General features: G+C 50.8%; 1 pseudogene; it reads left to right on the plus strand.

Moving 5' to 3' along the window:
• The first annotated feature begins 954 nt into the window (after window positions 1–954).
• On the plus strand, window positions 955–1,161 carry LOC142262542 (U2 spliceosomal RNA; annotated as a pseudogene).
• Window positions 1,162–14,015: the final 12,854 nt, after the last annotated feature.

Below are 14,015 nucleotides of genomic sequence, written 5' to 3' on the forward strand. Positions count from 1 at the left end.
GAAACAGGAAAATAGTGGAATAAAGTATACCTTCCAGGTGGGAGAGGAAATGGCAGCACAGCCAGTGGAGGTGAAGCAAGGGGAGCCTGCAACTAAAGAGTTGAGAGCGTTATCACATGGTGACTGAGCCTGATTGTAACAGGAGCATAGAGGTGCCGATCCTGTCTTACCTGTGTTGGTGTAGAAGTGGGTGTCCTGTGGTGGAGTCAGCTATGTGCAGTGGTGGCCGTGGGTTCTTTTATGTGCGACCGTAGTAATAGCTGCGCCCACTTCCTGTATGGGAGTGGAATGCAGTGAGGGTAATGGAACGCACGCCTGCGCATTTGTGTTTAACGTCGCGCATGTGCAGAACGGAGAAAAGGCTGCGCTCACTTCCTAATGAAAGGGAGTGAGACGCATCTGGGAAGGGAAGGGAAAAGATTAGGGTTTGGGGATGATGAAAGGGCTTTCTACGGGCAAGGATGGCAAAGGGTGGCAGTGACGGAAAGTCAGGCAGCCTGTCCTGTCCTGTCCTGTCCGTCCGTCTTTTTGTATCATGAATTGGAAAGACTGCAAGGGGGAGGGGAGGTGCTTGTGTCCAAAAGGAGGAGTTATTCAGATTCATTGCAGTGGGCGGCGGCTGCAAAAAGCACCATTCTTCTTGTTTTTGCTCTGCAAAACAGCCTTTTCAAGGGTTGGCTTGGGTGACAAAATGTCTTCTGTAGGCGTGGGTTTGTCTCCCTCTCCCTAAGATGTGTCCGGTATAGGCCAGGGTGCCACTCAAGGCCGTAACCAATTCGGGTTATAGCTTCTCGGCCTTTTGGCTAAGATCAAGTGTAGTTTCGGAGGACGCTACCTTGGTCGGTACTGGAAGGTGCCTGGGATTGCACGTCTGCCGGCCTTGAGGAAGTGTGTGCGCCTTCTGGTGACACATAGCCCTCTTGTGCCTGGACGGTTCCCAGGCAACGGGAGGCGATCACCTTTGTTATTTTGAAGTCCTACTGATAAACAGAAAAAAAAAAAAATTAAATCTGTTCTTATCAGTTTAATATCTGATACGTCCCCTCTCTGGGGACCATATATTAAATGGATTTTTAGAACAAGGAGATGGAAAAAATCTTGCTCTGTCCACTCCACGCATTGACCTGGTATTGCAGTACCTCCAGGACCGGTGCACCCCTTCTTAACCCAGTTTCCAAAAGCAGAACTCAATTCACCTGATTCAAATGAGCCCCATTAGTGAATTGAAAGAAAGCAAAAACTTTATATGCACCTCAATTTGGCCAATTCACTTTTCACACTTTCACCCTTTTTTTTATCTTTCACACCTTTTACTTGCTTTATTGATGCAAAAAGCTGTGCCAAATAGCAAACTCATCTCCACTCAACTTGACCAACTCTGCTATGTCCCGTGCAGTATCTTATTCTCAGTCTTATCTAGATCATTTGCAATTGAATAGAATAGATCCCTTTTGGCTGCTTATGACTGTGTAAAATATGTAGCTTTACTGGGCTGGGATGAGAGAATCCATTGAAGCATGGTGTAGGGATTGTGGTTCCTGTGTGCTAAGAAGAGAGGCTGGCACCAGCCAGAAAGCCCCATTGCAGCCAATAATCACTTAATAACTTTTTCAACTTGTCATCATATGGGAGGCCTTCCATTCCTTGTAGTAGTCTAGTTGCCCACCTTTGAACTGACTCTAACTTCTGAATGTCCTTATTAAAATGTGGAGCCCAAAACTGGTTCCCATATTCCAGATGTAGCCTTACAAGTGATTTATAGAGGTGTAACAATACGTTGGGATCACGGGATCTAATCTCCCTTTTTATACACCCTAAAATCTTGTCCCAAGCAGCATTCCATCAGCCTCTGGAAGGTTCCTGGCGCATTGCACAGCTCGAAGGGCATGCTTTTGAACTCGCAGAGACCCATAGGGGTGGCGAAGGCGGTCTTCTCCCGGTCTGCCTCAGCAACGGACACTTGCCAATAGTGACTAGTGAGATCAAGGGTAGAAAAATAATTTGCAGTTCTCAATGCAGCTAGCGATTCCTCAATACGGGGAATGGTGCCGTCCTTCTTTTTTAACAGGATCAACAGAGCTGCCCAAAGGCTACAACTGTCACGGATAACCCCAGCCGCCTTCATGTTGCTCAACATGTCCTTGGTACACTGGCAATGTGAAGGTGGTATTGGCTTATAGCTCTCTTTGATGGGTGGGTGTGCACCTGTGGGGATGTGGTGGTGGACCCCTTTTATTCCCCCAAAATCTAGCGGGCTTCCCACCGGTAACCCGCTCCCCAGCTTGGATGGATGCTGAGGGAGCCCCTTTTGCCCGCAGGCTCTGGCCCTGGGAACTGTAGCCTTGGCGGTGACTGTGCTTCCCTCTACGGTGTGAGCTGTTGCCTTCAATCGGGTCTTGACTGCTGGGAAACCCTGGAGGTTCCTGTCGCTAACGGATTTGACCGGTTTTACGGCGACTCCTAGCCTGGTCGGGGTCCGTAGGCCCTGCCGGATGGTGCTGGCTTCTCTTCACTCCCCGATCTGGTACCGGCGGGCCACCGCCCATCCCCGGTCCGTACGGTTCACTCCAATCAGCCTCTCCTGCAGAAGGTCACCACCGTCTGCCAACCTTGCTGAGTGCCCGGGCCACACACACGGACACGGTCAGTCTCCTCTCCTCTTCACTTCTCTAACTCCAAAACTGATCTCTAATCTGACTCCTTTTCCCGCCTCCAGGACTGTGAACTCCTCGGTGGGTGGGATCAACCGCCTGGCCCACCCCCTGGTGTGGACATCAGCCCCTGGAGGAAGGCAACTAGGATTTGTGTTTAGCTTCGGTGTGCCTAGCCGGAGTGTAGAGCGTGTTGGTGTAGTACCTGTGACGACCTGGCTTGTCCAGGGCGCCACATTCCCCTATAGTAAAATGCAGACCGTCCGCGGGCTGCCCGTCCATCACCGGTTTTATTTTCACAACTGAAAAAGAATAAAACGGTAAAACATGTAAAAGCATCATAAACATTTTACAACGGTACAGCTTCCGCTCTTCTCCCACCCAAACAACCTGGCCCTGATGCTGCCCCTAAGAAGCGGGCAGCACCCCTTGACCCCAGTCCAGCACCAAGTTGCCCGAGCGGGTTCTGTCTCTTTCAGGGGGCCCACGTCCAAGGGGACCCCTGAACCCCCGGAGGATCGCCACCGGTTACGGTAGTGACGGGCCTAGGCCATCCCTTTCCTCCAGGCCCATCCTCCCAAATCAGCCTCTCCGGAGGCGGTAACGGTGTCAAGCCAACAAACATTTTTATTTACATTGCACTAAGTTTGTGGTTGCCCTGCAAGTTTTCGGGCTTGTCCGTAAGCAGTTCCTTACGCAATGGTTGCACAGTCCCTACGGGGACAACAGTTGCCGGCAACGGCCGGTTTAATCACGGTTCAATCAGGTAAACTTCTTTGGTTGATCATCTTTACTTATCATTTAAAACTTTCAAACTGGTACACTCAACACATAAAGCCCCCCCCTTTTAAAGAGTAGTTTCCCTGTACCTAAGTGGGGGTCTACCTAGGTTGGGGCGAGTGGACCTTCGGGATCCGGTGTCAGTGGTGACAGGCAGTGGGGCAGAGGGAACAGTCAGTTCCTCCTCCCTGCTATCATGTGGGGCAGGCGGAGGCGTAGGGGAGCTGGGTACAGGTACATCCCTGGGCACTGGCTCGCGGTTAACCGTTTCCATCATTTCTTCATCCACGGGTTGTGGGAACAGTATCACTGGAAGGATCACCGCACCGTTCTGTGTAGGCCAGTCTGCTGGAAAATCACCCATCATGGTGTGGATTACCTCTTTTTCCTTCTCCACTGGACTGGGAACTGGAGCCTCATCCGCTACTCTCAATGCTGGTGGGCACTTCTTCAGGTGGTCTCGGGAAACCGTGGCCAAAGTCCCCCCCTGGTGACGGCTGATCTGGTAGGCCTTCCCATTCTCCCATCCTGTGGGCTGGACTACATACGGGGTTTTTTCCCATTGATCATCCAGCTTGTGGGCCCTTCTTTTCCGCTTCAGCACTACATCCCCAGGTTGGAAGGAACCGGCAGGCGCCTTCTTGTTGAAGCACTGCTCCTGTTGTCCCCGACTCCGGCACAAGTTCTTTTCAACATACTCCTGGACCTGTCGGTACTGTGTCCTCCGCCGAGTGTCCCATTCAGCTGTCGACAGGAGTGCTTCTGAAGCTTCCAAGCCCATTTCCAGATCCACTGGTAGCCGGCCGGGACGAGCTCTCATCAGGTATGCTGGAGTGCATTTCGTAGAGCTGGAAGGGATGTTGTTGTACATATCGACCAGGTCAGGTAGATTCTCCAGCCACAGGTTCCGCTCTTCCAGTGGTAACGTCTTGAGGAGGCCCAGGACCAAGTGGTTCATCTTTTCACAAATGCCATTGGTTTGGGCGTGGTAAGGCGTGGTCCGGATTTTCTTGCAGCCGTACAACTGGCAGAATTCCTGGAATACCTCTGCTTCAAAGGCCGGACCCTGGTCGGTAAGCACCCTCTCCGGGTACCAATGCGGTCAACAGAAATAAGCCTGGAAAGCCTTAGCAGCGGTGCGGCCGGTTAAGTCCTTAACTGGGACAACCACCAGGAACCTCGAGTAGTGGTCTACGATGGTCAGAGCGTAGGTGTACCCACTTCGGCTGGGGGTGAGCTTTACATGGTCAAGGGCAACCAGCTCCAGCGGTTGGTGTGTAATGATCGGGTGTAGGGGTGCCTTCTGGCTGGCCTCGTCCTTCCTTCTCAATGCGCAAGGGCCACATTCTCGGCACCAGGCCTCCACAGATTCCCGCATTCCACTCCAATAGAACCGCTCTCTTAACAACATCTCTAGCTTCTTCCACCCGAAGTGCACTGCACCATCATGGTATGCTTGCAGGACGGTGGGCACGTTAGCCTGGGGAATCACCAGCTGGCGGATCTTCTCGTGAGTCTTTGGATTAATCAGCTCGCGATACAACTTCCCCTGGTGTTGGTATAGCCGGGTCCATTCTTGCCACAGACGTTGGGCTTCGGCAGGGGCAGCAGGGTCTATCCCAGCAGAACCCTGTTCCACTAGAGTCTTGACCAGGCGGACAGCAGGTGCCTGGTCCTGAGCTTCCTGCCAGTCCTGTCGGGGCAGCGGATCCAGGTTCACCCGTTGTTGGTAGACGTGCACCTTCTCAGTGAATGGCCGGTGAAATGCAGGCAACTCGATCTCTTCGAGGTCATCATCCTCTGGCCCCTCTTCCGACAGGTGGGGCATCCGGGAGAGTGCATTGGCATTGACGTTGGTACGGCCGGCCCGGTACTTGATGGTGAAATCGTAGTTGGCTAACCTGGTCACCCACCGCTGCTCCAACGCGCCCAGCTTGGCCGTATCTAGATGGGTCAGCAGGTTATTGTCTGTGTACGCGGTGAACTTGGCTGCTGCCAGGTAATGGCGGAACCGCTCGGTGATAGCCCACACCAGTGCCAAGAGCTCAAGCTTGAAGGAGATGTAGTTCTCAGGGTTCCTCTCAGTCGGTCGGAGTTTTCGGCTAGCATAAGCTATTACCTTTTCCCTTCTGTCTTGGACCTGGGATAGAACAGCCCCCAAGCCCACATTGCTGGCGTCGGTGTAGAGGATGAATGGGCGGCTGTAGTCAGGGTACGCTAGGATTTCCTCTCCGGTCAGGGCTGTTCTCAGCTGGCGGAAGGATTCCTCATGCTTTTCTTCCCACACCAATGGGGCTACTAGGGATCTACCACCCTTGGTCTGTCCTACGAGGAGGTCTTGCATGGGGGCAGCCATCTTTGTGTACCCCTTAATGAAGCGACGGTAATATCCCACCAGGCCCAGAAACTGCCTCACTTCCCTCACTGTGGTCGGTCTCGGCCAGTCTTGGATGGCGGTGATCTTCTCGGGGTTGGGGGCGACACCTTCCGCACCAACCACATGTCCTAGGTACTGCACTCTGGGTTTCAGCAGATGACACTTTGAGGGCTTCAACTTCATCCCATACTTGGCAAGGGACGCGAACACCTCGGCTAGGTGCTCCAGGTGGGCTTCATACGTCTGTGAGTACACAATCACATCATCCAAGTACAGCAAAACGGTCCCATAGGCAGTCTTCTCTCGGTCTTCCGGTGCCACGGCCACCTGCCAGTACCCGCTGGTGAGGTCAAGGGTGGAGAAGTAGTTAGCGGTTCTCAGCGAGGCCAGGGACTCTTTGATGCGGGGCAGAGGGTAAGCATCCTTATGCGTTATCTGGTTAATCTTCCGGTAATCCACACACATCCGCATGGTGCCATCCTTCTTCTTAACCAGCACCAACGGAGCGGCCCAGGGACTACAGCTGTCCCTAATAACCCCTGCCTCCTTCATGTTCCTCAACATGTCTTTGGCGCATTGGTAGTGGGCAGGGGGAATAGGCCTGTATCTCTCTTTAATAGGGGAGTGTGTACCGGTAGGGATGTGGTGTTGAACCCCTTTAATCTGCCCAAAATCTAGAGGGTGCTTGCTAAAAACCCGCTCATACTCCTGTACCACCCGGTATACCCCTTCCTTGTGGTGTATGGGGGTATCATCAGTGCCGACATGTAGCTCTCGATACCACTCGCCTAACTCCCCCAGGGATGAGTGGGAACCGGCAGCAGGCGGTGTGACCGGGGGAACGGCTTCATGGATCGTGTGGGGATCTAGAGTGAGCAATTTGGCAAGGGTAGCGTACCGGGTGGTGCATGAATGCACACATTGTCAGGTTTCCGGGTTTTCCAGTCCTCTTTTGAAAGAGCTTGCCCTCGGTTAACATGGAGTTTTATGTTCTGTTGCCCTACTTCCTGTCCAGCTGCTTAAAAGGCCGCCTCTAAGCCTAGTCCAGTGCCTGAGTATACTGCTTGCTGTGTGCTCCTGCTTTGCTGCTGCTGCTACTTGATTACCTTTGGATCCTCCTGAAAATCTACCGACCGACTCTGGACCACACCCGGTTTCTTCAAACTGTGCCCGGACTCCGTCTGCCGTCTTTGGTCAGCACGTCTGCCCGGTTTCTTCCGGTTCATAACCATTCTGGACTTTCATCCCGTACGGACACTTCTGGACTTTACCGCTTGCCCCTTGTGTCCCGGCTGCGGCGCATTTAGGCCTTCCGGGGTTGATTGCCGGACAGTCCCTGTATAGGGGTTCGCTCTGGTGGTCTCCCTGGGGGAGTCTGTTACGTGGCCCCGGGAATCCCCTTCGCTCCGTTTCAGAAAGGTATTTTCATGTGTTTGTTATACTGTGTATTTCCGTTGTGTATCTACCATGGTTACATATCATAAACATCTTGTACCACAAACTCGTCTCTGGCTGTCATTGCCCTAACGCTATCGAAATCCTCAAAACATACAATAGTATTACATTATACTCAGGCCACAAGAGGATTTCACTGGGGCAATGACTGAGACACGAGGAGTAGATCAGCTCTTTTCTATGATTAACTCCTTGCAGCAGGAGATGGAGGTGGTGCAGACTAAACTTAGAGATATGGAGGCACAGCTGGGCCATGATCACCAGGTACTGGGTCCGGCTATACAGGACTTGCAAGTCAGAGTGGAGGCTCAGGAAGCCGGCCCCACTACGTCCGTATCAGCTGCCGGTATGCCTAGGTTACCCCCATTCCGTTTCAATGGTGACCGTAGTCAGTTTCGTGGATTTGTGAACCAATGTATACTGTTTTTTGATGTACATGCTGATTATTACCGTTCTGACCGGTCCAAAGTGTTATGTATAATTATGTTATTAACCTCACAAGCACTGGCTTGGGCTAATCCTATGATAGAGAACCGGGACATCCGTTTAAATCACCTAGATGATTTTCTGACCGCAATGGCGCAGATGTTTGATGATCCGAATCGCCGTGCTACCGCTGAATCGGCTCTCCTTTCCTTACGTCAGGGAAAGCGTTCTGTAGTTGAATATGCCACTGAGTTCAAGAGGTTAGTGGTAGACACCGACTGGGGAAACAATGCATTATTGTCTGTTTTCAGAAAGGGGTTGTCCGGTACCATCAAGGACGAGTTAGCTCGTTCTGAATCTCCAGGGGATTTTGAACTGTTTCTCCAGCACTGTGTGCGTATTGATACCCGCTTGACGGAACGTAGACAGGAAAAATGGGCAGCTGTAAACCGTGTAAACAACTTTGCATTTCCTTCCAGAGAACCCGCTCTCAGGACGCCACGGGAGGCCGAGGACGTTCCTATGCAAGTGGACTCTCTGCAAAAGCGAGAGACCAATGAACGTCGCGAACACCGGCTCCGTGAGCGTCTGTGTTTCTATTGCGGTCAATCAGACCATTTCTTGATCGACTGCCCGAAACGTCCGAATCGCCCAAATAAGGTATTGGCAGCCATGGCAGAGTGTGACAACACGGACGCAGAGTCCGATATCTCTGAGGCAAGTGGACACTTGGATGCGGTATTTCCCTTGACTGTAATGTCAACCTCACCGAAGGACTCGGAAGGGAAATATACCCATTGCTCGCTCCCCATTCAGATCCGGTGGGAGGGACAGCTAATACCTACCTCTGCAATGATAGATTCTGGGGCAGGGGGAAATTTCATGGACTCCTCTTTTGCCAGGAAACACGGTATCCGGACTCAGCAAAGAGCCTCACCGGTTACCATGGAGACGGTAGACGGATCTCCGTTAATCTCTGGACCAGTTGATCGGGAAACCGTACCGCTAGAGTGCGTCATGAAGCCAGGTCAGCAGGAGACCCTTGTTTTCATGCTAATTTCTTCTCCTCATTTTCCGATTATTTTAGGTATTCCGTGGCTACGGTCTACAAATCCGGTCATCGATTGGGAAACTAAGGAAATATCCTTCCCACCGCAGAGTATTCCGACCATTAGTCCAACTGTTCCGGTTCCAGTAACGCCGAATGCGGAGGGCACTGTACAGGTACCTGTTCTACCCCCGGTGTATAACGACTTTGCGGACATATGCGACAAAAGAAAAGCCGATCGGCTTCCCCCGCATAGACCGTATGATTGCCCCATAGACTTACTCCCAGGGGCGGAGATCCCGTTTGGTCATGTCTACCCGTTGGCGGCACCTGAGCTAGAAGCACTAAAAAACTACATTGATGAAAGTCTGGCGAAGGGATTTATTCGTCCGTCTACCTCACCAGCAGGGGCACCCATCTTTTTTGTGAAAAAGAAAGAGGGGACTCTAAGACCCTGTATTGACTACCGGGAACTGAATAAAATAACCATCCGGAACCGGTATCCGTTACCATTGATTCCTGAGCTATTGGAGAGGGTCCAACAGGCAAAAATATTCACCAAATTGGACCTCCGTGGGGCATACAATCTACTCCGCATACGTCCCGGAGACGAGTGGAAGACCGCGTTCCGATGTCGGTATGGACATTTTGAGTACCTAGTGATGCCTTTTGGACTTTGTAACGCTCCCGCGGCTTTCCAACATCTAGTTAACGATATTTTTAGGGATATCATGGACCAATTCATGGTGATTTATCTGGACGATATCCTAATCTTTTCTGATTCCCTACAGGAACACCAGGAGCACGTCAAGACCGTACTTACCCGGCTGAGGGAAAACCACCTGTACATCAAACTGGAGAAATGCGAATTCCATTGCTCACAGATACAATTCTTAGGTTATGTCATCTCTCCTCAGGGACTGAACATGGAGTCTGGCAAAATACAAGCGATTCTAGACTGGCCGGAACCGGGAAACATCAAAGAGGTACAACGCTTTGTCGGTTTTGCCAACTTTTACCGACGTTTTATCCGTAATTTTTCAGAAATCGTTCGTCCCATCACTCTGTTAACCAAGAAAGGACAGAAGTTTGTGTGGTCCGCCCAGGCCCAGGAAGCCTTCCATCGTCTCAAGGTCTGTTTTACCTCAGCGCCTATATTGGTACATCCGAATCCCGCACTTCCCTTTATCGTGGAAGTCGACGCTTCCGACTACGCATTAGGGGCCATCCTTTCTCAAAGGACTGGGGACAAGAGTCTCTTACATCCGTGTGCTTTCTTTTCCCGCCGGTTGTCCCCTGCAGAAAGGAACTATGACATTGCGGACAAAGAATTGTTAGCGATTATTTCCGCCTTCAAGGAATGGAGACACCACTTACAGGGAGCCGCGCAGCAAGTGATAGTACTCACAGATCATCGTAATCTGGAGTTTCTTAAGTCTGCCAGGTGCCTGTCTCCACGGCAAGCCCGTTGGAGCCTATTCCTTAACCAGTTCAATTTTGTCGTTACATACCGTCCAGGTTCACGTAATGGGAAAGCCGATGCCTTGTCCCGAATCCACGCCGTGGACTCCGTGCCTGGAACCCCGTCTCAGACCGTGTTATCGGATGCCAATTTCGTTGGAGTAATCCAGGACCAGGACTTGTGGAAGGACATCAAGCTGGCCTATGATGGTGACGTATTTCTTGCTGCCCCCCCGAATGATGTAACTCTTGTTCTTCGGAATGGTGTGTGGTTGAGAGAGCGACGCATTTATGTCCCGGAGGCCGTAAGACTTCGGGTTCTCAAGTTGGTCCATGACTCCGTGTTGGCTGGTCATAGGGGGGTACAGAAGACGCAGGAATTTCTGAACCGTTTCTTCTGGTGGCCTACCTGTTTAAAGGACGTAAAGGACTATGTCCACTCATGTGTGGTTTGTGCCCGGTGCAAGGTCCCTCGTGTGGCTCCTACAGGACTCCTCCAACCGTTACCCGTGCCATCTCGCCCTTGGGGGTCTATCTCAATGGATTTTATTGTGGAGTTGCCCGTCTCAGACGGTCACAATACCATTTTAGTGGTGGTGGATCGGTTGACTAAAGCTGCTCACTTTATTCCGTGTGCCGGTCTTCCCTCAGCCGCAGAGACAGTGGATTTGGTTATCCAGGACGTATTCCGATTGCATGGGGTACCAGACGAGATCATCTCTGACCGGGGCGTGCAGTTCACGTCTAGGTTCTGGAAGGGGTTTTGTACGGCACTCCAGATTGATGTCTGTTTGTCTTCTGCATACCATCCTCAGACAAATGGGCAAACCGAACGGACCAATCAAACCCTGGAACAATACCTTCGATGTTATGTCAGCCATCTGCAGGACGATTGGTTGAAGATGCTTCCGTTGGCGGAGTTCTCGTATAACAACACTCAGAGCAGCTCCACTAAGGTAACGCCCTTTTTTGCTAACTTGGGTTACCATCCGACTATTTTGCCTAGGTCACCGGTTGCGGTCTCAGTGCCTGCGGTGGAGGACAGATTGACAGAGCTTCGACAAAATCTGGAGGTTCTAAAGGACAGTGTGGCTACGGCCCAGGAGCGTTACAAGAGGTCGGCAGACACTCACCGGAAACCGGCACCCATGTATAAGGTAGGGGACTCTGTATGGTTGTCCACCAAGAACCTGAGATTGGGTGTCCCTTCGCAGAAGCTGGGACAAAAATTCATCGGTCCATTTAAGATCACCGGGATCGTGAGCCCTGTGGCCTGTCGGCTGCGGTTACCGCACCATCTCAAGGTACACCCGGTCTTTCATGTTTCTCTCCTCAAATCCGTCTCTCCCAATACGTTTCATGGTCGTGTCGTGCCTCCTCCTCCGCCTGTGATGGTCGACGGCGAGGAGCAGTTCGTGGTTGAGGACATTATTGACTCCCGGCTCCATCGTCGTCGGCTTCAGTATCTGGTACGTTGGCAGGGGTACGCCCCCGAGGACGATTCCTGGGAACCGGTGGGTAACATTCGAGCTCCCCGGAAGATCGCTCAGTTTCATCGACGGTACCCGGACAAGCCAGGCCCTGACCCGTCCTGAGGCCGTTTCTGGGGGGGGGAGTAATGTCAGGTTTCCGGGTTTTCCAGTTCTCTTTTTTGCATGAGCTTGCCCTCGGTTAACATGGAGTTTTATGTTCTGTTGCCCTACTTCCTGTCCAGCTGCTTAAAAGGCCGCCTCTAAGCCTAGTCCAGTGCCTGAGTATACGGCTTGCTGTGTGCTCCTGCTTTGCTGCTGCTGCTACTTCTTGATTACCTTTGGATCCTCCTGAAAGTCTACCGACCGACTCTGGACCATACCCGGTTTCTTCAAGCTGTGCCCGGACTCCGTCTGCCGTCTTTGGTCAGCACGTCTGCCCGGTTTCTTCCGGCTCATAACCATTCTGGACTTTCATCCCGTACGGACACTTCTGGACTTTACCGCTTGCCCCTTGTGTCCCGGCTGCGGCGCATTTAGGCCTTCCGGGGTTGATTGCCGGACAGTCCCTGTATAGGGGTTCGCTCTGGTGGTCTCCCTGGGGGAGTCCGGTGCGTGGCCCCGGGAATCCCCTTCGCTCCGTTTCAGAAAGGTATTTTCATGTGTTTTGTGTATTTCCGCTGTGTATCTACCGTGGTTACATATTATAAACATCTTGTACCACAAACTCGTCTCTGGTTGTCATTGCCCTAACGCTATCGAAATCCTCAAAACATACAATAGTATTACACACATATTGGTTTTATAATCTTATTGTATTACTTTATATTCTTATTTCACTTGTGCATATCTCCACCATAATCCTGGCTAAGAAATATAGCTTTTTTTGGGGTACACAGGTAGTAAGGTCTTCTTTCTATTTCTTTAGGGGTGATATAGCCTGGTGGAACTCTAGACCTCTAACATTATATATGCACCCTTTTTCTTTATGGTTCTTGGACACCTTATAACATTCTTCCATACATATATATCTTTCTCATAAATTATAAATAATTAGGCATTTTTATATATCTTATTTACATTTTCATAAATAACTTTTTACAAAGCATGGGGGACATTCTCACATACATATAATTTTCATGTACGCATTCTGAAAATTTACGCATAAACCGTACACACTCCTTTTTGTAACAATTTCTATAACTCATTCGCTGAACTCTCATCCCGGATATTCATTCTTACACCGAATTTCCTGTTATAACACAACATTCATGATTTTTATTCAATTTATTTTTATTTTTTAGGTTTATTAGTAGTGATGAGCGAGTACTAAAAAACTCGGGTGCTCGAAGCTCGGGCCGAGCCTCCCAAGATACTCGTGTACTCGGCCCGAGCACCGAGCCCAATGTTATCCTATGGGAGACCCGAGTATTTTTGTGAAATGACCACCGGCAGCATGTAGAAACCCTAAAAATGGCACAAAAGTCTCCGAAGAGTGCTCAAATGACATGGCAACAGCATGGGGAAGACCCCTTGAAGCATTTATCACTCAAAAGTCACAGCTGTGAATAATTTTGTCCGCGTTTTACGCCATTTTTACGGACTCACCAGAAAACCTTCCAAAATGACACCAAAATGATTTTTCATAGCGGAAATGTTAAGGGCACATACCCAATAGTGAGATAGAGCTAATGTATGTTACTTTTTGAGATCAATACATGAAAGATTTTACGTAAAACATTGTGTGGCACTCCGATGTCCCTGAGAAGAGACGTACATAAAGGCCTCTGAGTCTAATGTGCCCATTTTGAGGAACTGAGTCTTTGTAGTATTTTCCTTTGCCAGGGCAGTCCAAAATTGTGAGGTTCACCAATGCCCCTGCATACAGACGTGCATGATGGCCTGTAAACCTGAAGTGCCCATTGTAAGGAAGTGGGTCTATTGTAGTATAGCCCTTAGGCAGGGCAGCCAAAAATTGGGAGGCTCCACGTTGTCCCTGGATAGAGACGTGCATGAGGGCCTCAAAACATTAAGTGTCCAGTGTCAGGAAGTGGGTGTATTATAGTATAGCCCTTAGGCAGGGCAGCCAAAAATTGGGAGGCTCCACGTTGTCCCTGGATAGAGACGTGCATGAGGGCCTGTAAACCTGAAGTGCCCATTGGAAGGAAGTGGGTCTTTTGTAGTATAGCCCTTTGGCAGGGCAGCCAAAAATTGGGAGGCTCCACGTTGTCCCTGGATAGAGACGTGCATGAGGGCCTGTAAACCTGAAGTGCCCATTGGAAGGAAGTGGGTCTTTTGTAGTATAGCCCTTTGGCAGGGCAGCCAATAATTGGGAGGCTCCACGTTGT

This window comes from Anomaloglossus baeobatrachus, unplaced genomic scaffold, assembly GCF_048569485.1.
Source record: "Anomaloglossus baeobatrachus isolate aAnoBae1 unplaced genomic scaffold, aAnoBae1.hap1 Scaffold_2463, whole genome shotgun sequence".
Lineage (NCBI taxonomy): Eukaryota > Metazoa > Chordata > Amphibia > Anura > Aromobatidae > Anomaloglossus > Anomaloglossus baeobatrachus.